The sequence below is a fragment of the Tamandua tetradactyla genome, chromosome 22, assembly GCF_023851605.1.
Source record: "Tamandua tetradactyla isolate mTamTet1 chromosome 22, mTamTet1.pri, whole genome shotgun sequence".
In the NCBI taxonomy this organism is placed as follows: Eukaryota; Metazoa; Chordata; class Mammalia; order Pilosa; family Myrmecophagidae; genus Tamandua; species Tamandua tetradactyla.
In genome coordinates, this window is record NC_135348.1 from 14,892,693 (window position 1) to 14,918,556 (window position 25,864).

Sequence of the window (25,864 nt, forward strand, 5' to 3'; positions counted from 1 at the left end):
TAGATCTTACTGGGTACTTTTTGTGCCAGGCATCTACAAAAATTATTTATTTAGTTGGTGCAGTCTACGAAGGAAATAGCATCAAGGAGTGATTTCATCCATTTTACCATCCCTGACTCAGGTAAGGAAGTAGCTTTGAAATTCAGCCAAGTGGCTCTCATACTAACCACTGCAGCTCTGATTTATTGCTAGGGCTCAAACTTTTTATAGTGTCACTGTCCTAGTTTCTATCCTCTGATTTCTTATTTTTCTCCCCCAAGGTTACTACACTGAAAGAGGGAATTTATATCCGTTCTTTGTTCTAAGGAATCAGTCAGAAGTATAGGGATTTTGGTATTTAACATCCAGTTGTGTTATTGTTTTTAAGAAAGGTGTGTAATCAAAACTAAGTCTTGCTGAACAAGTGCAAAGCTATCACTGACTTTGGCTACACTTTAAAATAAATTTCTTACAAAACCAGCTAGACAAAACATGCCTTTTCCAAAAAGAGAAGTAGTAATGTTCTGTAGGAAAACTTCTATTACAAAGTTACAGGTGCTTTATCTTTTCTTTCTCTTCAAGGAAACAGAACTTTTAGAAATATCTTAAAGCATTGTCTTAAGTATGTACAATGCATATAAGGCAGAGTGGATTGAGTACTAACAACAGTAGTGATAGTGTGTGCTTGGGTGTTACATGCATATATGTATATGTGTGTGCACATAGTTTTTTTAATATAATTCTTTTCTTTTTTTAACTTTTTAAATTGTATAATATAACATACAAAGCAAAGAAAGAAAAAAACAATAATTTTCAAAGCACTCTTCAACAAGTAGGTACAGGACAGATCCCAGAGTCATGAGCCACTATACCATCACCTCAGATTTTTCCTTTAACTGCTCCAGAACATTGGACGCTAGAAGAATATATATATATTTTTACCATCACTTTTTTTGTGAAAAATAACATATGTACTAAAAAACAATAAATTTCAAAGCATAGCACACCAATTAGTGGGAGAACAGATTTGAGTTTGGATGGATTACAATTCCACAATTTTAGGTTTTTACTCCTAGCTGCTCTAAGACATTGGAGACTAAAGGAAATATCAGAACAGTGATTCAGCAACCATACTTGTTTGTTAAACCCTTCCTTCTATGTATAACTCCATCATCACCCTTTGATCTGGCTGTCCCACTCTTTAGGGGTATTTGGGCTATGGCCATTCTAAATTTTTCATGCTGGCTGTCAATAATATGGGGTAAGGTGCATGCACATACTTTTTTTTTTTACTACCTACTTTATAACTTACTTTTTATTTAAATTATCTTGCAACTGTGATGGGTGCTTTCTGGGTTTTGCTCCACATTTTAATGTTAAAGTTTAAATTATTTTTTACATGCATGTAGTATGAATAGTTTTCCATACATGGGAACAATGAGTATAAAAAAATGACATGCCATGTGGGATAAGTGTCATTTTCAATTGAAAAACTATAAGCTGCCTAGTTACATTTCTCCCAAAAAGACAAACTGGTTAGTAACTGAATTTCTGGCCAACATATTCAAGGCTGAGAAGGTTAAAAGTATTAACATAAGTCCTCAGATCCAGTTAAGGGAGTCCTCTTTATAGACTAATCAATATTGGTGGTAATCTTTTACTCTAAGGAGCTGAAAGACATCTTAATATCCCCAACTCTGACCACTTACCTCAGATAGCCTTTTTCTAGTTTTCAGTGCATGAATAAGATAATACACTATTAATTCTATTTCAGAAAACTTTTTCCAAGTTGTTGTTATTTACAACGCCAATTTTTAAAAGATCACACAACTGAAGTTAACTGAACAGTAAACTAGGCAGTAATTACTTTACATAAAGAGGGAAAGCCCAAAATGCCACTGGTCTATATATAGAGAACCTACAGTTCAGTTTTATTCAAAGCAAAGGAAAATAAACTTTTGATCATACTAGAAGAAATTCAGCCATTGATTTGAAATCTGTACTCAAACTACACATGCAATGAGGACAGTATTCTGCTAATACAGTTGATTTTTCTGCTTCGTTTTTCTAACTGGTTGCTAATATTAATAATTATAAACAGAGCAGTGCAACTAGTATTTGGAACAATCCTTACTGTGTTACAGTATCAGGAACAATGCTTCACTTCTCTTCACACAACTGGTTCTCTTTGCATACCTGGGCTTCCTCCTCTTCAGTAAAGTTGTTTTTGATATTGAAGGTCTTGTGAATCTCCTCAGGAGTTTCCCCCTTGATTACATTGGCAACAGTCTTGCCTGTAACATCAAGCAAACCCTTGATGTCTAAGTAGTTTGCAGCCAGAATAAGTTCGAAAAGTGTTCCCTGGTCAATTTTTAGGAATTCTTGGTCCCAAACAGGGATATCATTTTTTCGCTTTTCTTTGTTCTCATCATCCTCAGGAGGAGGGTCATCTTTGTGGTGGGTACACCACTGAATGACCTTTTTTTAATATTGTTCTATTAATGTTTGGTAGAGGAAATGGGTCATCATCTCCTTCATCAGCCATTCCTGAATCTTCTAACATGGTCTTTATAGTCACAGATTGTTTGGCAATTTCCACATCAACTTCAAATACCTCTCCATCAGAACTCTGCAACTTAATTGAAGGCATGGTGTTTGGTCTCAAGGAGGTGGTGGGCTGGAGGCTGAGGAGAGCGGACAGCGTCAGTACAATAACAAGGAAAAGGCGGAGAGCAAGGCCACTATTCCACATACTTTTAATATATTGTATATTTTATGTCATTTGCTTTCATAAGTTTGGCAAAAAGAATATAATGTTTGATTGCCAAGGCAGTGATAGTCTTAAAAAGTAAAACAATTTCAGTATGAAAATGGCCTTAGTGGTTTCCATTTTTGTCCTTTCCTGAGACTTAAGATATTTTTTCAAAAAGTCACCTATTACTACGTTCTTTAAAAAGAAAATGTTGATCCTTTTCTTGTCCAGATTTACCCAGCACACCTTTCAAATTTCATTTTTTGGTAATTCAAGAGATTCAAGCCTTTCCTAATGTTGTTCAAAGCCCAGGGTAGCAGCACTGAAGAATTGTTGTTTATTAAGGCCATGCTGTTTGCCAAGTCCTATAACAGATAACTGAACAGAGGTTACAGAGTGTCTAAGTGATCCACCTAAAACTACACTTGTGTAAGTATTAGAGTTTAAATTTTAACCCAGATCTGCCTAATTTCAAAAAATCCTTTTTTGTCTTTCCGTGTACTATCTGTTTCTTCAGGTACAATTTTGACAAATGTTACTACTGGAAGTTGATGGTTTTCTGATACTATGCCACATTTGAAATCACCTTAGCTACCCTATAGAAAGTACAAAGAGCTTGTTCATCTGCTCTTCTTTGTAATATTTAATAAGACATTATTCAAGACTTGAGAGTTCAAGGCTAAAATTATAACAAGAAGAAATGACAGTGCAGAGAAAGAGAAATTTGAGACTGGACGAAAGATGGTCACTCATTCTAGAGTCCATAAAATAATGCTACTTAATGAGAGGTTGTGTGCTGGTTATTTCTATAAATGTAACCAGGCTGCATGCAAATTCTAGAGCCAGTTTGCTTCCCCTGTTTCTTTGGTTTTAACTCTTTCACCAGCCTTAGCATATTTAAAAACAAAACAAAACAAAACAAAAAACCAACATGTTTTCTGAAGAGATGCCCAGCCTGGACTGATGCTTTTTTTTTTTTTTTTTTTTTTTAACTTTTTCACTGTGTAGTATAACATATATACGAAGCAAAGAAATAAGAAAGCAATAGTTTCAAAGCTCTTTTCAACAAGTAGTTACAGGACAGACCCCAGAGTTTGTCATGGACTACCGTAGGATCCGCTCAGATTTTTCCTTCTAATTGCTCCAGAATATAGGAGGCTCGAAGGCTTAAATATTTTTTATCATCACAATTGACTTTTTTCCCTTTTTTTGTGAAAAATTACCTATATACAAAAAAGCAATACATTTCAAAGCACAGCACCACAGTTAGTTGTAGTGCTATTTCAGAGTTTGACATGGGTCACAATTCCACAGTTTTAAGTTTTTACTTCTAGCTGTTCTAAGATACTGGAAACTAAAAGATATATCAATTTAATGATTCAGCATTCATATTTATTTGTTAAATCCTATCTTCACAGTATAACTTCACCATTGCCTCTGATCTTTCTATCCCTCTCTTTAGGGGTATTTGGGCTATGGCCATTCTAACTTTTTCATATTGAAAGGTCTGTCACTAATGTGGGGTACAGAGATGGAACTATCTGATGTCCTGGAGAGTCAGGGCCCTCTTAAGTTTCAGGACTTACCTGGTCTAGAGATCCATCTGGAGTTGTAGGTTTCTGGAAAGTTACTCTAGTGCATGGAACCCTTGTGGAATCTTATATATTGCCCTAGGTGTTCTTTAGGATTGGCTGGAATGGTTCTTGTTAGGGTTTGGCAGATTATGATAGGTAGCAAGGTCTAACTGAAGCTTGTGTAAGAGCAATGTCCAAAGTAGCCTTTAGACTCTATCTGAACTCTCTTGGCCCCTGATACCTTATTAGTTACACTTCTTTTCCCCCTTTTGGTCAGGATGAAATTGTTGATCCCATGGTGCCAGGTCTGTATTCATCCCTGGGAGTTATCTCCCACATTGCCAGGGAGATTTTTGCCCCCGAATGTTGTGTCCCACATAGAGGGGAGGGCAATGATATCACTTACAGAGTTGGGCTTAGATAGAGGGAGACCACATTTGAGCAACAAAAGAGGTCCTCCGCATGACTCCCAGGGGTGTGGACCTTCCTGGCAACGTGGGACAGAAATCCTAGAATGAGCTGAGACTCAGCATCAAGGGGTTGAGAAAAACCCTAGAATGAGCTGAGACTCAGCATCAAGGGATTTAGAAAACCTTCTGGATCAAAAGGGGAAAGAGTGAAATGAGACAAAGTATCAGTGGCTGAGAGATTCCAAACAGAGCCGAGAGGTTATCCTGGAGGTTATTCTTATACATCAAGATAGATATCACCTTGTTATCCAAGATGTAAAGGAGAGGCTGGAGGGAACTGCCTGAAAATGTAGAGCTATGTTCCAGTAGCCATGTTTCTTGATGATGATTGTATAATGATATAGCTTTCACAATGTGACTGTGTGATTGAGAAAACCTTGTGTCTGATGCTCCTTTTATCTACCTTGTCAACAGGCAAGTAGAACATTTGGAATAAAAATAAATAGTAGGGGGAACAAATGTTAAAATAAATTTAGTTTGAAATGCTAGTGATCAATGAAAGGGAGGGGTAAGGGGTATGGTATGTATAGTTTTTTTTTTTTCTGTTTTCGTTTTATTTCTTTTTCTGTTGTCTTTTTATTTCTTTTTCTGAATTGATGCAAACGTTCTAAGAAATGATCATGATGATGAATATGCAACTATGTGATGATATTGTGAATTGCTGATTATATATGTAGAACGGAATAATCATATGTTAAAAATGTTTGTGTTTCTTTCTTGTCGTATTTTTAAAAAAAATTTAAAAATTAAAAAAAAAAAAGAGGTCCTCCAGAAGTAACTCTTAAGCATACGTATAGATAGTCTAAGCTTATGTGCTACTTATATAAGCTTCACAAGAGTAAGCCTTAGGATTGAGGGCATGGCTTATTGATTTGGGTGTCCCTAAAGTTTGACAAAGTATCAGGGAATTCCCTGATGGTAAGGTTTATAGTTCCGTATTCTTTCTCCCATCCCTCAGGGGACTTTGCCAATACTTTTTGATTATCTGCTTAATATACTCTAGAATGTATTCAGATATTACAATAATCCATACAGAATTAAAGAATCTCTTTCTTATTCTGAGCTTCCTGTGTTTCAGTTGTTCAAATGAGCTATACAGATAGGTTGAGTTAGATTATGTACAGCAGAAAATTCAGTTCCAGACCAAATCAACCTTTCTTTGGTCTCAGGAGTGTGCATGGTTCTAAAATAAAGACACCGTCTTCCTTACCCCTGTGTTCTGAATTACTTTAACCCCAGCCTGATTGGCTTCATTCTTATCTCTAAATATCTTTTTTTTCTGGGACTTTTTTTTTCCTTTTGGATGCATGATCTGAGAATTGAACCCAGGTCTTTCACATGGAAGGCAGGCTCTGAACTACCCATGCACCCTTCTAAATACCTTTTTAATGTTTAATGCTGAGTATCAACTCATTTTTTAATAGAATGAAAAGCAAATGAGATCACCGTTAGGCCAGATCTTTTATCCTCCTGATCTTTTTTGAAGAAAAACATGTTTGAGCACTAATTTCTCCTCTATATCTAGCTCTATGACTTCCATCTGATCCTTTTCATATAACTTTATTCTTTATATCAAATTAGTCTGTTTTTCCCATCCTGGATTGTTTGATTTGTGCTGGTGTTTATCCTTTTTTATCTTAAATTTCTTAATCATCGTTTATTAAACTATATATTCAGGAACAACCAGGAAAAACTGACAGAAACAACTTTTTCCAAACTTCAGAAAAGGTTAAAGGACTGTAGTAACAAGGTGAGCACTGAATAAGAAAAAAGGCCACTTAAAAGTGGTAGGATTTCCTTGTGTCCTGGCTTGCTCCTCACCAACCCCTCCCTGGCTCTGCAGACAGCTGCCCGCACTCCCAATCTGTAGATCCCTGGTCCTGGACAGAGCAAAGTAACTTTCATGCAGATATGGGAGCATGTATGTCTGGCCCAGTCTGTCTGGTGGTCGAGAGATTTGCCATACCAAAACTTTCCATGCATGTGAAAGGTGGCTCAGGGAACTCTCCAACACAGCACTGTGGGCAAACAGTCCAGTCGTTCTACCTGAGACAAGGGATTGCTGGCTATAGGACATAGAGTGCAGTGCCCAGGGCTGTGAGGACACAGTTTCTGGGGGAAGAAGGGACATTCAAAACTGTGTTAATGGAAAAATTCCTAGGGCCACAGGCACATCCAAAAGATAAGACACAAGCAGAAAGGATCAGGGAGGTCTCTACACTTTGGGCTAGAACTGTTCTCTAAACCTTTGTTATGGATAAGCCGTGAAAGAGAACACTAACACAGATCAATCTGCAAATACTGGGAAAGGTATTTTCTTTCTTTCCTTCATCCTTTTTCTCTTCTTTGTTAGCTTCTGGCATTAAAGGAAAGGTCTGTCATAACACTGACTGAATATCGGCTTAAGAAACAGACACCTCAGGGTCTTAGTTCCAGCAACAACACTAAAATATTAAAGTGTCCAGGTTTTAGCAAAAGGTTACACAATGTACAAAGAAACAGGAAATTATGGCCTAGACAAACAAAAAAAAATTAAAGCATTAGAAACCATCAATGGCAAGACCCAGACCTAAGACTTACCAGACAGACTTTTATTTAAATATGGTCCTAATTATGAAGAAAACTAAAGAAAAACATGGACAAAAAAACTGAAGGAGATCAGGAAAATGATAGATGAACCTAAAGAGAACATCAATAGAAAGATGGAAATTGTGAAAAGGAACCAGACAGAGTTGAAGGCTACAGTAACAGAAATTAAAAATTCTCTAGAGGGATTCAACAGAAAATTATATAGTTAGCAGAAGAAAGAATCAGTGAACTTGAAGGTAAGACAATTGAAATCATCTAATTTGAGGAGCAGAAGGAAGAAAGAATGGAAAAAAGTGAACAGAGCCTGAGGAATCAATTGTGATACCACCCAGCATACCAATATAAGCTACGTGGGAGCCCCAGAAGGAAAAGAAAGGGACAGATAGACTATCCAAAGAAGTAATGACTGAATACTTCCCAAATTTAATGAAAGACATGAGTATACATGTCTAAGACACTCAAGAAACTCAGAATAGGATAAACCCAAATAGAACTATACCATGGCATAAGAAAGATAGAGCATTCTAAAAGCTGCAAGAGAGAGGCAACATGTCACGTGCATAGGAGCCTCAGTAAGTGTTAATTTCTCATTGAAGACCATGGAGGCAACAAGGCAGTGGAATGACATATTTAAAGCAAAAAACTTCCAATCAAGAATTTTATATCCAGCAAAATTGTTTTTTAAAAATGAGGGAAAGATTAAGTCATTCCTAGATAAACAAAAGCTGAGGGAATTCTAGACTAGCTCTGAAAGACATGTGAAAGAGAAGCCTGAAGGTTGAAGGGAAAAGACAATAGACAGTAGATCAAAGATATGATGAAATAAAGATCTCCAGTAAGGGTGGTGCCGTGGATACATATAAAAGCCAATGCTAGTGTAATTTTGGTTTGTAACTCTACTTTTTACTTTCTGCAAGATCTAAAAAGGCAAATGCATAAAATATAATAAGAAATAAGTGGTTTGGACTTACAAATACATCAACATGTACTTTGTGATAAGAACTACATAATGGTCGGTTGATGGCAGGGTATAGGAACACAGTGGTACATACTATTGAGGTTAACTTGGTATCAAAGCAAGAGAGATTGTTATAGATTTAAGTCTTATGGTAACTACAAAGAAAACATCAGAGAATATGCATGCTCATAGGGACAGAAATTAGAGGAGAGGTTGCCAGCAACAGGGAACAGGGGGAGCTGGGAGTTAATATAAAATGGTTGAAGAGTTTCTCTTGGGGAAGATGGGGATGTTTTAGTAATGGAAAGTATTGAGTGTACCGCAACATAGTGAATGTGATTATTCCCACTGAATTGTATACTTGGGAGTGATTGAGATGGGAAAGTTTATATTGTATATATGTTCCTGCAAAAAAACCCAAAAGCAAACAAACAAAAAAACTAAACAGGCAATGGCAGTTAAATGCAATACATTATCCTGGATGGGATCTAACAAGGGAAGAGAGAAGGGCTCAAAAGTACATTATTGGGACATATGAAAAAAAAAAGAATATAGACTGTAAACTCTATACTCATACTAAATTTCTTGAACTTGATAATTGCATTCAAGGTGGTCATATAAGTGAATATCCTTATGAAATGTACATGGCAGTGTTTAGGGTTTTAGAAGTGTGGTGTATACAGCCTACCCTCAAGTGTTCAGAAAATGGATTGATTGATAGATTGATTGATAGAATGATGAATAGATAGCTAGAATAATTCAGCAAATGTAGCAACGTATTAAAATTGGTAGACCTGGGTATCTGGGGGGTAGGGGTATTTTGAGTTCTCTATATGGATTTTGTATTATTTTTGTAACTGTCCTGTAAGTTTGAAAGTATTTCAAAATTAAAAATGTTTATCTGTGTGTGTGTATGTGTGTGTGTGTGTCTGTCTGTGTGTCTGTCTGTGTGTGTAGTGTATTGGAGTCTAGGGGTCTAAGACCCTTTCTTATTTCTAGGTTCTAAACAATAGTGAAATGAGATACAAGGATCACTAGCCAATTGGATATTACAATAACAGTTTTGTTCCTTTTCCACCATTGTCCAGCTTCCAGTCCAGACCCAGAGCTGCTGAAAACTTTGTAGGAAAATGTGGCTGACATCTGATTTCTGACAGGACTCTTATTTCACTCTGTTCTAGGTAGAGTTCTGATAGAATAACGACCTTCTTTGGAAGGCCTGGTGTGATCTACTTGCAAGACAAAGAACTTAAGTTTAAATTCTGTTAGTTATAAATAGGGTTCTTGAATAACACTCATAAACCTGGTCCATTGGCTACCCATGCCTCCTGCCTTTGGGAAAGATTAGAAGCAACAATTCAGCGCACTTTAACCCAATTTTAGACATGTAGGAAGCATTATAGAAATTGGGAAAGGGACACACTGAGGAGACAGGTCCTCCTCCAATACAGTAAAAGTATATGAGTTTTTGGGATCTGAGTTTGAATTCTGATTATGCCACCCATAATATGAACATAGGCCTGTAATCTTATTGAACCCGTTTCCTTGTCTGAAAACAAGACTTTAGTACTTACTTCTCAGGGTTGTTATAAAGATTAAGTGAAATGATATATGTAAAGCATTCAGGATGGTGCCTGATAGACTCAGGTAGTTTACAGATGTAGGCCTGTGATGTTCATTTTGTCTGTGTCCTATTCCTCACCTCCTCCCACATTTCATTCCTATGTTCCCACTGTATTACAGCAGATACTAATCTGTTTTTTTATGACCTTTAGAGTTTAGTGATCCTATCACCCCCTAGTGGAAAAAGATATAAATAGAGAAATACTTTTAAAAAGTATACAGTGGAGGATTGGGAGCATACTCTAATAAACTGATTCAGTCATCAATAAAAATTGAAACACCACATAAATTTTCAAGAGATACTGTTCACAGGTCTTCCCAGTTGATAGACATGTACCCTTCCTTTACATCAGACTTTAAGTCAGTTTTTCTAAACTTTCTCCTAATCTTTAACTAAAGCTTCTGTATATCTAAATGCATTGGAAATCTTACATGTGAGTACCGAAAGTGAATTTTAGCTTATGATCAATTTCCGATTATTTCCTACTAGTGTAATTTTCAAAATATTTATTAACATTATTTTAAATCATAATAGTTCTTAGTGTTGACCATGTTTAAATCTGTATCTGAGTCAATGCTCATAATTAAAGATTTTTTGAAATATTTTTTATTGAGTAATATCCACACACATACAGTTCAACCATATTATAAAATCAGTGGCTCACAACATCATCACATAGTTATGTATTCTTCACCAGGATCAGTTTTAGAACATTTTTATCACTCCGGAAAATGAAATTAAAAGAAAAGAAAAAAGAACTCATATATCCCATACCCCTTACTCCTCCCTCTCATTGAACCACATTTTTTTCCCTTTGTCTCCCCCATTTTTAATTTATTTTAATCCTTATTTTTCCTTTCTATTTTTTTTTTTAACTTATCTGTTCATACCCTGGATAATAGGAACATCACAATCACACAGTCACATTGTAAAACCTATATCATTATACAATCATCTTCAGGAATCAAGGCTACTTGAGCACAGCTCAACAGTTTCAGGTACTTCCCTCTAGCCACTCCAATATACCATAAACTAAAAAGGCATATCTATATATTGCCAGAATAATCTCCCAACTCTGTTTGAAATCTCTGAGCCACTGAAACGTTAAAGGTTATTTTAATTATGGGTTTTCACTCTAGACTAAAGAATAGTCTTCCCACAGAATAGGGAATTAAAAATTTTTTGATAATGTTTCATTGATTTGTACTTTATGCAAATGATAGACTTCTATGAAGTATCCATAGTTATCCTAAAACTGTTCCTAAGTCAAATTGTTTTATATGTGTATAATTATAATGACCTGCTCTTTTTTAATGTTTGTTGTCGTTATTGTTGATGGATGGGAGGGATGGCGTGAAGAAAAAGAATAAAGGAGTATGTTGTGTTGGGTTTCATTTTTAATTTGGTAGATAACTCCAAAATTAGCCCTTGAGCTCCCATCACCAACCTGAATGGTTCACTGAAAACTAAAACTACTATTTCTTACCCCTATAGCTTTCCTTAGACTAATTTTATTTTTCCCTCCCCAAATTTTATCTCTGTTATTGTTCTGGTCTTCTGGTCATTTGGTGGAAGAATGGTTTGACTTTTATTTATCATCTAAACCTGTGGGTCTACTGAAGTGTTTAATTGAAGAGTACTTTCAGACTTGAATACTTAGTCCCCCCTTCCCCTACCTACCTTTAGGCTCTTATAAAAATTGGAAAGTCAGTGTTTAGAAATATTAAGAGTATCTTTGTTTAGGAGTCTATTTATACCAGGCTATAATGCTACTTATTTGACCATGCATTTGGCAGTATGAATAATTGGATGAATTTTTAGTTCTTTATTGATCAGTAATTTAGTTCTGTATTATTCAGACCAAATATCTGGTGCCCATTTTTCTGCTGATGAGTCCTAAATCCCAAAATGGACTTGCATTGGATGACTTCACTCCTCTCCAGCTGGCCAGATCCTTCAAAACCGAACCCAGATCCCATCTCTAACTTTATAACTTCCTAGATTTAGATTATTCAATTCTTCTGAACCCATCGTTTGTTCTCTTGATTATACAGTTCCTTTGGTATTACCTTGTGACCTTTCTTGTAAGTTTTGTGCTCAGCAGACATTTAACTCTTTGAGTAAGAATTTGATAGACTTGCCTCTGGTTCTTATTCTATTTGAAAGTTGAAGATTTGATGAATTGTAATGTAAACAATTTTCATTTTACCTCTTAAGGTGTACCTTAAGAACTAAACTACAAATTGTAAATAGGCATATCATTTGTTAAAGATTCAAGTACTTAAAATACAGATAGATACATTGAAGAATATTATAATATATTTAGCAGTTACTTGAGTAGAAGTTAAAATCCCTATTTAGTATCTATGTTGCTAAGATATAGAAAACAATTGAAAGTAACTCATTCAGCTGTTAAAATCATGTTTTTAAGAATATTTTAGAGACTATCGAATAATTGGAAAATACTTGCAAATAGAATATATATTAAATCTGTGGAATTCAAAACTGTGTATATAATATGAACCTAATTGTGAAAAAAGCATTAATCCATATGTAAATGGAAAAGATCAGAAGGAATTATATCAAATGTTATTTATTATCTGTCAATGTGGTTGATAAAGGGTTATTTAAATTTTTTTCTTTTGTACTTTGCAAAATTTTCCAAGGTGACAGCAGTAAACATTTATTACTATTATTTATCGGGGTGGGGGCGGGTAGGAAAGTGTATCTACTAAAAACCAACTCTTGCTCTATTTAGTCTTTTCTGATGACGTCCATAATGTCCATTGTCCTTAATGGAGTATTGGATAAAAAGATGTCCCTCACAAGAAAGCCAATTATGTAATAATCTCTTCATGAAAGTGTAGCTGACTATAGTGGAAAGAGCACTAGACTCTTTAAATCCTAGTATAACCAGTTATTCACCTCTGTGTGGCTCAGATGCATCTCTCAAAATTCCCTAAGGTCAGCTTAATACATTATTAGATGAGTGATATAGTTAGCATGATGGTATCTTTTCTTATTTTTAAAACATGTATTCATTGTATGGTTTCCTTAGAGGATTATTTAGTGTAGTTTGATGGCACTTTTGGCTTTCCATGAAGCATGAATGTCTTTCGTTTTAAAATTTGTGAGCACTTTCAGAGTCTGTGTTTTTAAACATGATTCTAAAGTACTCCAGGAAGCCCCTAGTGCTTTCTTTATTCCCAGTCCTTGATTTCTTTAACTAGTTAATATATTTGAACTGCTGGGCTTTCTATCCTAATTTAAAATCTTCTAAGCTAGAAACATATACTTACCCCCTCCCAAGTTTGAGGGGTCCTTAATGATTGCCAAGATCAAACCTGTGTCTAGTAGCTTTATCAATAAACTTGGGCTTGAAAATGAGATCATCACTATGGGATATTACAGTGTGAAGTAATATTACATTCTTAGACAGTACTTTATGTTAGTGTTCATTATTTCATGTAGAAATCTGTTATACTGCTTTAGCCCTTGTTCTTCCATCTAGAGCAGAGATGGACGCAGTCTTCTATTTTATAGGAGGAGACTCCTGTCATATATATCCTTACGCTGCTCGAGATTAAGTATCTTCTGCATGTTTATCAGGCTCACTATCTGGTTGCCTTTCTTTAGACAGATTGCTCTTGAAATATACATACTCTGTAGTCATCATGGTGCTGCTCAGATATAGTAGAGCCAAACTATCACCTACCCTTGATCTGGACCTCATCAGTGCAATGAGAGACAGTAATGATAATGAGGATGTTAATAGTAGTATTCATAAATCATTTATTAAGCAGTATTTACTATATGCTAGGGCACTGTGCTAAATACTTCGTATACATAATCTCTGTAATCTTAGTCCAATGATGTAGTTTCTAATTTTTGCCTCTATAGCAGAAATGAGAAACATGTGACGAGAAGTTAATTAATTCACCCAAGGTCAATCAGCTATTAAGTAGTAGGACTAGGATTTGAACCCAGATCAAATGAGACAGTATTAGTGATTTTGGGAAATGGTGGGCTAGGGAATAACCCACAAAACTACAATCCTAATATCTGTTTTCATGCCCCAGAAAGTTGCCCCCAACTTAATATCTGCTACTGTGATATATTTATTATAACTCATATCCTGTTATATTAAAATTATTTTCTGCCTCCCTCCTTTGCTAGCCCTTTGATTACTTATCTTCCTAATAGGATTTATTATATATTAGGCATTCCACACCTAATAATTTGCCAACAGAGTATTAGTGTGTACATTTTTACATATTAGTTGCCAGTACTTGACCACATGGGTACGTATTTTGCATAGCTTGGGTCATTTATATTCTACTTTGCGTTCTTGCTTCTTTGTGTTACCATGATAATAAACAGCCCTAGGTTGTTTTTGTTTGTTTGCTTTTTAACCCCTTAAACATTTTATTTTGAAATAATTTCAGACTTTCAGGACAGTTTCAAAAATAATATAAAACCTATAACAATTCCAATATCCTCCTCATCCTGAGATACCCATATCCACCTTAACATTTTGCCACATTTGCCATATTGTTGCATTTATCCATTTCTCTATCTGTCTAGCTATTTTATCTGTTGTTTGGATTGTAAATATCATGCACCTTGAACACATAATACTTCCATGTACATTTCCTAAGAACAAGAATATTCACTGTGTAACCACGTTAGGTGCAATTACCAAGTTCAAGAAATTTAACATTGATATAAAGCTTATTTACAGTCTGTATTCCATTTTCTCATATGTCTCAGTAATGTCCTTTTGTGTCTTTTCTCCTCCATTGTCAGATCCAGTGCAGTATCATTGCCGTGTCTCTTTAGTTGCTTTTATAGCCTTAGTTTTTTTTTTTTGGGTTTTTTTTTTGCATTGGTTGGTTTGGTATCCCCCTTCAAACAGTTGACTTGCTTAACAGCTCAAAAAGTTTTCCCTCCTTTTCTTCTTAACTGAGAATAAGCTCCAGTAATATAAATTTTTCCCACTTCACTTTCTTTCACCTAGTATTTCATCTGGTTCTCCTCCCCCTTCCCCGTTCCCTCCAATTTGATAGGAAGAAGTACTCTTCTCCTTTATAAGGAAACTTTGACTTACTGACCCTCAAAACTTGTGAGAAATATTCATTGGAGACCTCTTATATTAGCCATCCTTTCTATCTTTTATTCTTTTTATCTTAGATATACTTTGGATGGTTGTTTAAAGAGTGTCCATGCTCCACACTGTAGGCTGCTTACTGTTTTTTTTTCTTAAATTGTGAAAAATAACATACATACAAAAAAGCAATAAGTTTCCCAGTACATTTTAATGAGTAGTTATACGATAGATTTTAAACTTTGGTATGGGTTACAGTTCCATGAGTTTTTCCTTTTTTCTTCTCGCTGCTCTAAGACACTGGAGACCAAAAGAAATATCAGTGTAATGATTCAGCAGTCATGATCATGTGTTAAATCCTATCTTCTCTATTACATTCTTCCTTTGCTTTTTATTCTTTTTTGTGAAAAATGACATATACTAAACTGCAATAAATTTCAAAGTACATTGCAACAATTAGTTGTAGAACAGATTTCAGAGTTTGCTATGGGTTACAATTCCTCAATTTTAGGTGTTTGTTTGTTTGTGTTTTGCATGGGTAGGCACTGGAAATTGAACCTGGGTCTCTGGCATGGCAGGAATTTTAGGTTTTTATTTTTAGCTAATCTAAGGTACTGGAGACTAAAAGAAATATCAGTATACTGATTCAGTACTCATTAAACCCAACCTTCTCTGTATAACTCCACTATCACCTTTAATCTTTCTTTTATAATTTATGGGTATTTGGGCTATGACCATTCTAACTTTTTCACTTCGGAAGGGGCTGTCGATAATATGGGTTAGGGGGATGGAACTAGTTGATGTTCTGGAAAGGCTGACCCCTCTGCATTTCAGGATTTATCTGGTCCATTTGGAAGTAGTAGTTTCTGGAAAGTTACCCCGTGCATGGAATCTTTGTAGAATCTTACATAATGCCCTAGGTATTTGTTCTAGTCTGAAAGCTGCTGGAATATGATATACCAGAAACAAAATGGCTTTTAAAAAGAGGAATTTTAATAAGTTGCAAGTTTACAGTTCTAAGGCTGTGAAAATGTCCAAATTAAAGCAAGGCTGTAGAAATGTCCAATCTAAGGCAGCCAGGGAAAGATGCCTTGGTTCAAGAAGGCCATTGATGTTCAGGGTTTCTCTCTCAACTGAAAAGGCACATGGTGAACATGGTGACCCATGTCTGCTAGCTTTCTCTACAGGCTTCTTGTTTCATGAAGCTCCCCCAGGGGCATTTTCTTTCTTTCATCTCCAAAGGTCTCTGGCTGCGTGGGTTCTCAAGCTATTTCCAAAATGGTTCCTGCTTACAGGTCTCCATTAAGCAGCCTCACCTTGAATGAGTGGAGACTCATCTCCATGGAAACCATTTAATCAAAAGTTATCACCCACAGTTGGGTGGGTCACATCGCCATGCAATATTAAATGAGGATTAAAGGACATGGCTTTTCTGGGGTCCACAACAGATTCAAACCAGCACAGTATTTAGGATTGGCAGTAATGGTTTTGGTTGGAGTTTGGCAAGTTATGATAATAGCAATGTCTGACTGAAACTTGCATAAGAATGACCTCTAGTGTAGTCTCTTGACTATTTGAACTCCCTCAGCCATTGATACCTTATATGTTAAACTTCTTTTCTCCTCTTTGGTCAGGATGGCATTGTTGATCCCATGGTGCCAGGGCCAGACTCATCCCTGGGGGTCATCTTCCATGCCACAGGAAGACGTTCATCCCTGAATGATATGTCCCACATAGGGGGAAGAGCAATGGTTTCACTTGCGGAGTTGGGCTTAGAGGGGCAGGCCACATCTGAGCAAGAAAAGAGGTCCTCCATAGGTGACTCTTAGGCATTCCTATAGGTCGGGTAAGCTTCTCTGCTACATACATAAGCTTCACAAGAGCAAGCCTCAAGATCAAGCGCTTGGCGTATTGATTTGGGTGTCCCTGATGTTTGACAGTGTCCGGAGTTTCCCTAGTGGTAAAGTTTAATAGTTCCATATTATTTCTCTCATCCCCCAAGGGACTTTGCCAATACTTTTTGGTTACTGCTTGTATTAGTTAGGGTTCTCTAGAGAAACAGAATCAACAGGAAATATTCGTAAATGTAAAATTTGTGAAAGTGTCTCACGTAACTGTGGAAATGTAGAGTCCAGAATCTGTAGGGCAGGCTGTGAAGCTCAGGACTCCAATGGAGGGTCTGGATGAACTCCACAGGAGAGGCTCGCTGGCCAAAGCAGGAAGAGAGCCTATCTTTTCTGACTCCTCCTTAAAAGGCTTCCAGTAATTAGATTAAGCATCACTCATTGCAAAAGTCACTCCCCTTGGCTGGTTACAAATGGGATCAGCTGTGGATGCAGCCAATGTGATCATGATTTAATTCTATGAAATGTCCTCATTTCAACAGACAGGCCAGCACTTGCCCAACCGGACAAATATGTACCACCACTTGGCCAAGTTGACACATGAACCTGACCATGACACTGCTTAATATATTCTTATATCCAGGCATAACATTAAACTATACAGGATTTAAGGCTCTCATTCTTATTCTGGGCTCCCTGTTTTGGATTGTTGAAATGATCTATCCAGACAGGTTGAGTTAGATTATGTGGTAGTAAAAATTTAGGTTCTGGAAAAAAATAAACCTTTCTTCCTTTGTGCTCAACAATAGGTGATGTTCTAAAATGCAGGCAATGTCTTCCTTACCCCTGTGTTCTGAATGATCTTAATCCTGACCTGATTGGCCTTGTTCTTATCACTGAATACCAGGTTATATATATAGAAAACACCCCCTCAAAATTTGGAAATAACAATTACCACTCCAGACTAAATGTGACTGCTTAAAGAGCTTACAGTCTAGGCCCCAGTTTTTTTGTGAGTTGCTTACCTTTCTTAACATTTGAAGGATCGATCTTAATGCCAAGTACATAAAACTCTCCTGTATTTTTTTCTCACGTTTTAACTTGGAACTGTTAATTGCTTAAAATGACAATAAGTTAATGACCAAGTTGGGAGTATAATTTTAGATCTTGCTCACATACCACGTTTTATTTCTCCAACTATAACAAATTTAGTTTGTTTTTAAAATTAGCATGTAACATATTTCAAAACCATAATTTAGACATAATATCAATTTTTGTAACCAGTGATTACATCTTAATTTTAATAATCTTAAAATTCTTTTATGTTTGTGGGTCTACTTTTTATTTTGACTCGTATTCTAAAATCTCAATCCTCTCTTTGACCTCTCTTTTGAGGGACAAATTTTCATGTATATAAGCTACTTTGGTAGCTGTAATAATCTCTATTATCTATGAATTAATATGATAAGGAGAAAAACCAGATTAGGTGAACTACAGATGTATAATACAGAGAAACAAAAATATGGTTAGGGCATTGAAATTAGGTGTGTTTTAAATACTTAATTTGTATGTATGACAATATTCTTTTACTTTTTTTTTTAAAACTTACCTTAAATTCAGTATTCTTTAATTCTTAATTGAGAAATATTTCTTTTCTGTTAAGTATTGGAATTTTTTTATGGGGAAAACATTAAAACCTTTCAGAATTTTTTCAATGATTGCCCTAAATATGAATAACAGTTCAAAAGAAAGCACAAGAATATAAAACCACAGAAGTTACAAAATGTTTAGGTTTTAGTAGAACTCACACATTAGCATGTTTAACATACTTAATAAATTGATAAAATTATTTTTCACTATGAAACTTCATATACATGCATTTAATTACTTAAAAATTTATCTATTTCTTCATTGAACACTAGAGGGCCATATAGTACTTTATTGCTATTGACAGAGCTGCTTTGAATGTATTTAAAGTGAGTGCTTGTCTCACTTCTCCTTTATGTTCTAGTACACTATTTCTTGCTCAGAATTTGAAATCAACATTTGGAATAGTTATGTGCATGGCCATATAATATGTGGGCTGTTGTTTTAGTTTTTAGTAAGTAGCATATTTTCATTTTGCTACTTAAAAACCACAGTAATAACAAAAACTGATGAAGAAATGAACCTTGGAATAAATATACACATATCTGCAATCTTACTATGCCTTTGGGAATATGAGGATGCGTCTTCAAAAATTTTACAGTTATCTGTACATAAATGCATGAAAACAAAAGACTCACAATTTTTGCTCTTGCTTCCTCAGCATAATAGTGAGAAAAAAATGATATATCCAAAGAGACTAAATTTCTTGTCCAGATTTCCTCTCGTGTTCGCACAGAAGATAGTGCAGAGTGTTACTGCCTGACCATCCTTAACTAAAGAATATCTGAACAGCTGATTCTTTGTCCTCGATATCTTTTGGCTGTTTGGGTTGAAAAAATAAGAAATGTAACTTAGGTGAGGGCTCAAGTGCCTATGGGGCTCAATAGGTGGTATGTAAGAGTGAAGAGGTTTTGATTGTGACAGTAGGAAGGGTCTTATGAATGGTTGGGCATATGCCTTCCCTATAATTGATACTCAGTTAAAAAAAGAAAAGTAAAACATTGTGCAGGTTCCAAAGAAACTGACTTTGATCCATATTTGGCCTTATACTACCAGTTTGTAACTTTGATAACCTCTGGATGAGAGGAAGGTCAAGGTCTAAGTAGAACCTTGGTTAAATTTTTATTTCTTCCTTTGATAAACTTTAGAAAGCACTTCTTATTATTTAATCCCCATGTTTCAGACAGGGGAAAATAAGGACATTTTCTCATTGGCTACTATTTGCACTTTCCTTTCTGTGAAGAAAGATTAGAATTAATTCAGGAGAAACACATTTAGAGGAGGGCATCAGATGACACAGAGTGAGGAAGCAGTAGTACATTTAAAGACTTAGAAGAATCTATGCTTTTTAGTTTTGCCTCCTTCAGATATATTCATTTTTGTATCTTAAATTATTTCCTCAAATTATTTACTATAATGAAGTGACAAAACTTTGATCTTTAGTTCTGAATTTCATCCACAACTTAGTTCTCTTGAATATTGATAATCTTTTTGATTAACGCCATTGAAAATGATAAATAGTATTTTCTAACTGATAAAATTAAATTTCATATGCCTTAGGTGTGTATTTTCTTGGTGTGTATTTGTTGGTTTTCTATATCACCACCATTTTCTAAAAACCCACTTTCATCTGCGGTATTTTGGTCATTTATATGAGCTAAGGTCATTAGTTCAATTCATTGATTCATAGAGTAAACACTGAGCTTGAATTCTGATCTTTTACTCATATGAGGTATTGTTAGCATAATCTTTTTGGAGAAGGCTAAATTCTTTAATGGTCAAGAGTGTAAAACAAGTGAAAAAGGGAGATCACTATCTGGATAAAGTGATAAGCACTAGGACTGCTCCTTCTCTGAGAGGGATTAGATACTGCTGATGAATTGAAGACATCAAAGTGTTGCCCTTTCAATATGTGTCTGGAGAAAACATTACTTTACTAGTTTAAGGTCCTAAGTATAAGAGCCAAAGCTTCTTTGAAGGGGATACCTATGGACATTGTGGTCTGGGTATTCCCATCTTCTCCAACTTTCCAAAGTTACTAAAATTCCAGATTTTTAGGTAATGTATCTTAGTGGTTTATATGTTGGTGTCCAAATTTTGCAAAAGCATTTCTCAAAGTTTGTTTGACCAGTGACCAACCATTTTCACTAGACATAATAAATAGAAGAAGAATGTGCCTCTGTTATTCATTCAGCATTAAAGTAGTTTGCATTCAGTGCAGATCCATTAAGGGGTATTGAGTTGTTTGGAGTGGAAGTGCAGCATATACGTAGCACACAAAGTCCATTAGTTAATGATGCAAGGATTTTTTTTTTCCTTGCGGTTTTAGATGTGGGGCTTCCAAACAAATTAGCCTCATTAAAATAAAGTAGCATCCCAGCTTCCAGAAGGAATTTGAGGTGACTTAAAGAGTGGAGAAACACATATAGTATAATGATAAAGTATACATGAAAATCAGAACTAGGGATAATATTGGAGTATACTAGAGCACAAGACCATGAGGAAAAAAAAAGAGGAATGAATTTGATGAGTTGGGGTAAACTGGTAACTCATATGAGCTTACACCAGTATTCTACACCCAGACCAGCTGTATAAGAAACATCTGGAATGGTTATTAAAAATGCAGTTTGGTGGGTTGCACTCAACTCTTAACCAAACCTCTAGGGTTGAGATGCAATTATTATTATTTTTTGTATGCTGTATGGTGGGGGTCACAATTCATTCTTTTTCCATGTGACTACCCTGTTATTAGAGCACTATTTGTATAATTTTTTGTGGGGGTGGGGTGGAGGGACTGCATGGACCAGAAATTGAATTTGGGTCTCCTACATGGCAGGCGAGAATTCTGTCATTGAACTACCCTTGCCCCTGAGATGCATTTTTAACAAGCTCCCACATAATTCCAAAGGAGATTAAAAAGTTTGCAAAGTACTTGCCTATAGTGTGGTCTTTCTGATTTCCTTATGATAAAATTAAGAGAATGTGTTGAGTTCAATTCTGAATGAACTTTCTCTGAGAAGAGAAAACATGCCAGTTGCTCAAGGGATGTAATCCTTTTCCTAGTATTGTATAAAAGGAATTTTTCACTTGAGGCTTCATGAGTAATTCACTAGACTGCCCCCTCAATTGCATATGAATAATGCATGCATTAATCCTGGTAATTAAATAGTCTCTGGAGTCAGACAGTGATGTTTCCAAATACTTGCTCTGTGACTTTTGACGTTGAGCAAACTATTTAACTTCTGTTGTACAGTTATTGGAAAGAAAGTAGTAGTATCTGCCACATAGTGCTACTGAAAGAATTAAATGAAATAATGTATGTAAAGTATTTAGAATGCTGACTGGCAAATAGTAAGCTGTTAATAAAAGTTAACTATTATATATTTATAAGAATATTATTGTAATGTTCCAAGACTATGTTAAAATTAACTGACTAATCCAGGCTATTAGAGCAAGGTATGTGACATATTTTTAGTTGCAAAGATACCTGCTCTCCCAGATGGGTTGAAACTTTTCCAAACTATCCATTGAATTTTGCCTAAATTACTGTGGCTTATAGTGTAGTGTTCAGCTGTTTGATATGGTAAATTTTATTAATACTGTGAAGCACTCCTGATTGTCGACAACTTTTTTTTTCTCCCTCGCTGATTATTAGTGCTGAATCTAGAAAAAATTTGAAAGACAACCTAAAAGTAGATTTTGGTAGTCTTGGAGGTTTGAATCCTCATAAAAACGTTCAGAAGAGTTGAAATGCCAGTTCTATTATATAGTGATATTTGGGTGTTCCTGAACTGAGTAGTTGAAACTTGAATAAAAGCAAGGAAAAATTCTCTTTGCCACTTCTAGAGAAATTCTAGAATTACTGCTTAATATTACAGGAAATACCTGAAGTTTTTCACAGTGAAAAAATGATTATGAGCAAATGAAAGCAATCATGAAGAAGAGAACACATTTTGTAAAATGTTACTATAGCTACTAGCTACCTCCTGTTGCAGGGTAGCATCTTGCTTGTTAACTTCAGCGTCTAATTATATGAAATGTAAATCGAAGAATGATAATTTTCTTTTTAGATCACCAGGATTAAAAATAACATGTACATTTTTCCCCCCAGAAAATGGCCTACTTTGTTCAAATGCGCCATGTGTCCTTCTGTCAGATAGTCCTTGCTGCTGTGATTTTTATATTGCTGATGTGATTATTAAGCTTGGCTTCTTTACTTTTGAAGTAACAGTTGGTTTTAGAAGATGCTGTTACTTTCAGAAATAAAAAGGTTTTAATTGTGTTTTTCTGGTTGGTCTTAAATATAAATTTCCAATTATTGAAATTAAATGCAAATGAAGAATGGAAGTATGAACAAAGGACTGGTGAATTTGTGAAGTGCCAAGAGTTACTCATTTGCTTACGGACAGATGTTGGTTTTATATGTCAATGTTATAAATTTAATTTTCTACAGGTAATTGTTTGTATTTTACCAGCATGCTGCCATCTGTCCTAGAGTTTAATGAGTAAAAATTTTAAATATGCTGAAGTATATGTATAGTGGTTATGGCTAACAGTTTCTGTTTTGGGGTTTGTTTCTCATTACTATTTCATTCTGGTACAGAAAAGAAGATTAAAGCTTTAAGACAAAAATTGTTATTCCATATCTGTTAGATGTCAGTAATCTTATATTTAATTTTTAGAGTTTTATGCCTCTTTTTCTAGAAAGGAACAGAGCAGAGATTGCAAACTGGTGTCTTATATTGTTTTAAAACATTTAATTTTAAATTTAACAGCATTTAAAAATCTAGAGAGTTCACATAAAACTGATTTTTTTTCCCCACCTACTTTTGAAACTGTGTACTATCTGGCCTAGTAGGCCCCTTTGACAGCAGTCAATTACACCTTTTAAATGAGTTTTCCAGGTTGTAAGCCTGGCCGGTTTCTCTCCTTTATTTTACCTCCCTGCTCCTGTAATCATTTGAGTTTGCTTGGAATTAAGACAAAAAACATGATTGTAGGAAATCCAAATGTTAGTTGATTTTTCCTTTGTCATATATTAAACTTGTTTGATGTAAATTCCAAGACAAAGTAGTATGTAACTTTTTATGAAGTTTTCTTATGAAAAATGGCCAGAGGCTTTCTAAACATTTCATTTCCAATGGCTGTTATCAAGGGAGTTGGGAAGTAGGATTGTCACCAAAACATTTGCCACTCTCAAAGCTACCCACTCACATGGGCTTTTTGTTGTTTGTTTTTGTTTTCAGTCTGGGTCATCTCTTGTTCTTTGCACCTTTGTTAAAGTTTGAAATTAGCTGTGGTAGTAAGATTCAGGCGTCAGCTTGGCTAGGTGAAGGTGCCTAGTTCTGCTGCTGTGGACATGAGCAATGGTACATGAACCTCATCTGTTGTTCATTACACCTGCAGTCGGCTAAGAGGCGTGCCTGCTGTAATGAATTATGTTTGATTCATTTGGCTAGTGCTTAAATGAGAGAGCTGAACGTAGCACAGCCCAAGCAGCTCAGCATACCTCATCTCAGCCCAGCAGCTCAGCCCAGACCTTTGGAGATGCAGAAAGGAATCACCCCAGGAAGGTTGTTGGAACCCAGAGGCCTGGGGAGAAGGCCAGCAGAGATCACCTGTGCCTTCCCACGTAAGAAAGAACCTCAGTTGAAAGTTTGCTGCCTTTCCTCTGAAGAACATCAACTAAATAAATCCCCTTTTATTGAAAGGCAATCCGTCTCTGGTGTGTTGCATTCTAGCAACTAGCAAAGTAGAACATTAGCCCTCTACTGGGATGGCTAACATATTACAATAATAAACCAGTGTTCTTGCAACTTCTTGTTTTGTATTCAATTATCTGTTGCTGCCTTACAAATCAATCCCAAAGCTTAGTGGCTTATAACAAACAACACTTATTTTATTATTTATTATTTCTCATTGTTCCTGTAAATTAGATCAGGGCTGCAGTCAGATGGTGACTGGAAGTGAAATAGTAAGAGTCTAGAACAACTGGGTGCTGATCAGAATCTTTTTTATATAGTTTTTAAGGACTTTTTGTGTGGTCTCTCCATCCTGGCTAGTTTGAGCTTCTTTGCTGCATCATGGTCTCGGGGTAGTCCAGCTACTTAAACAGCAGTTCAGTGCTAACTTGTGAATGTTCAGCAAACGAGGTAGAAACTAAATCCTCTTTTGTAACTTTGTTTTGAAAGTCACATAATGCCACTTTTACCATCCTCTGTTGGTCAAAATAAGTCACAGTCATCTGACCAAATTTTTTTTTTAAATATTTTTATTATAAACAACGAACAAATATACAAACAATTCTTGACATGGTTACAATCAATGGCTCACAATATCATTACATAATTGTGTATTCATCACCATGATCATTTTTTTGAACATTTTTTTCTTTCCAGCAAAAGAAAGAAAAAAAAAACTCATACATGCCATACCCCTTTCCATTCCCTTTCATTGACCACTAGTATTTCAATTTATTCAATTTATTTTAACCTTTGTTCCTCCTATTATTTGTTTATTTCTTATCCATATTTTTTACTTATCTCTCCATACTACAGATGAAAAGAGCATCAGACACAAGGTTTTCATAATCACACAGTCACATTGCAAAAGCTGTAATATGATTATACAATCATCTTCAAGAAACATGACTACTGGAACACAGCTCTACAGTTTCGAGCACCTGCCTCTAGCCAGTCTAATACACCATAAACTAAAAAGAGGATATCTATATAATGCGTAAGAATAACTGCCAGGATAACCTCTCAACTGTTTGAAATCTCTCAGCCACTGACATGTTATTTTGTCTCTTTTTCTCTTCCCCCTTTTGGTCAAGAAGGTTTTCTCAATCCCTTGATGCTGAGTCCCAGCTCATTCTAGGATTTCTGGCCCACGTTGCCAGGAAGGTTCACACCCTTGGAGTCATATCCCATGTAGAGAGGGGTAGGGCAGTGAGTTTGCTTGCCAATTGGCTGAGAGAAAGAGAGATCATGTCTGAGCAACAAAAGAGGTTCTCTGGGGGGTGACTCTTAGGCCTAATTTTAAGTAGGCTTAGCCTATCCTTTGTGGGGGTAAGTTTCATATGAACAGATCCCAGGGTTGAGATCTCAGTTTATTGATTTGGTTGTCCTCACTGCTTGTGGGAATATCTGGAATTCTCCAAATGGGGAAGTTGAATTTTTCCCCCTTTCTCCATATTCCCCTAAGGGGACTTTGCAAATACTTCTTTATTCACTGTTCAAATCACTCTGGGATTTATCAGGGCATCACACTAACCTGGACAAACCTACACAATCTCATGCCCTATTCAAGGTTCCATGTTCT

The 25,864-nt window shown here is 35.7% G+C and overlaps 1 protein-coding gene and 1 pseudogene across 5 annotated transcripts in view; one reads left to right on the forward strand and one right to left on the reverse strand.

Annotated features, from left to right (window-relative positions):
* The window catches only part of FBXW7 (F-box and WD repeat domain containing 7), a 234,666-nt gene that overhangs the window by 133,079 nt on the left and 75,723 nt on the right, over positions 1–25,864 (forward strand). The gene's annotated exons all lie outside the window — the stretch shown is intronic.
* On the reverse strand, positions 2,140–2,642 carry LOC143666233 (S-phase kinase-associated protein 1 pseudogene; annotated as a pseudogene).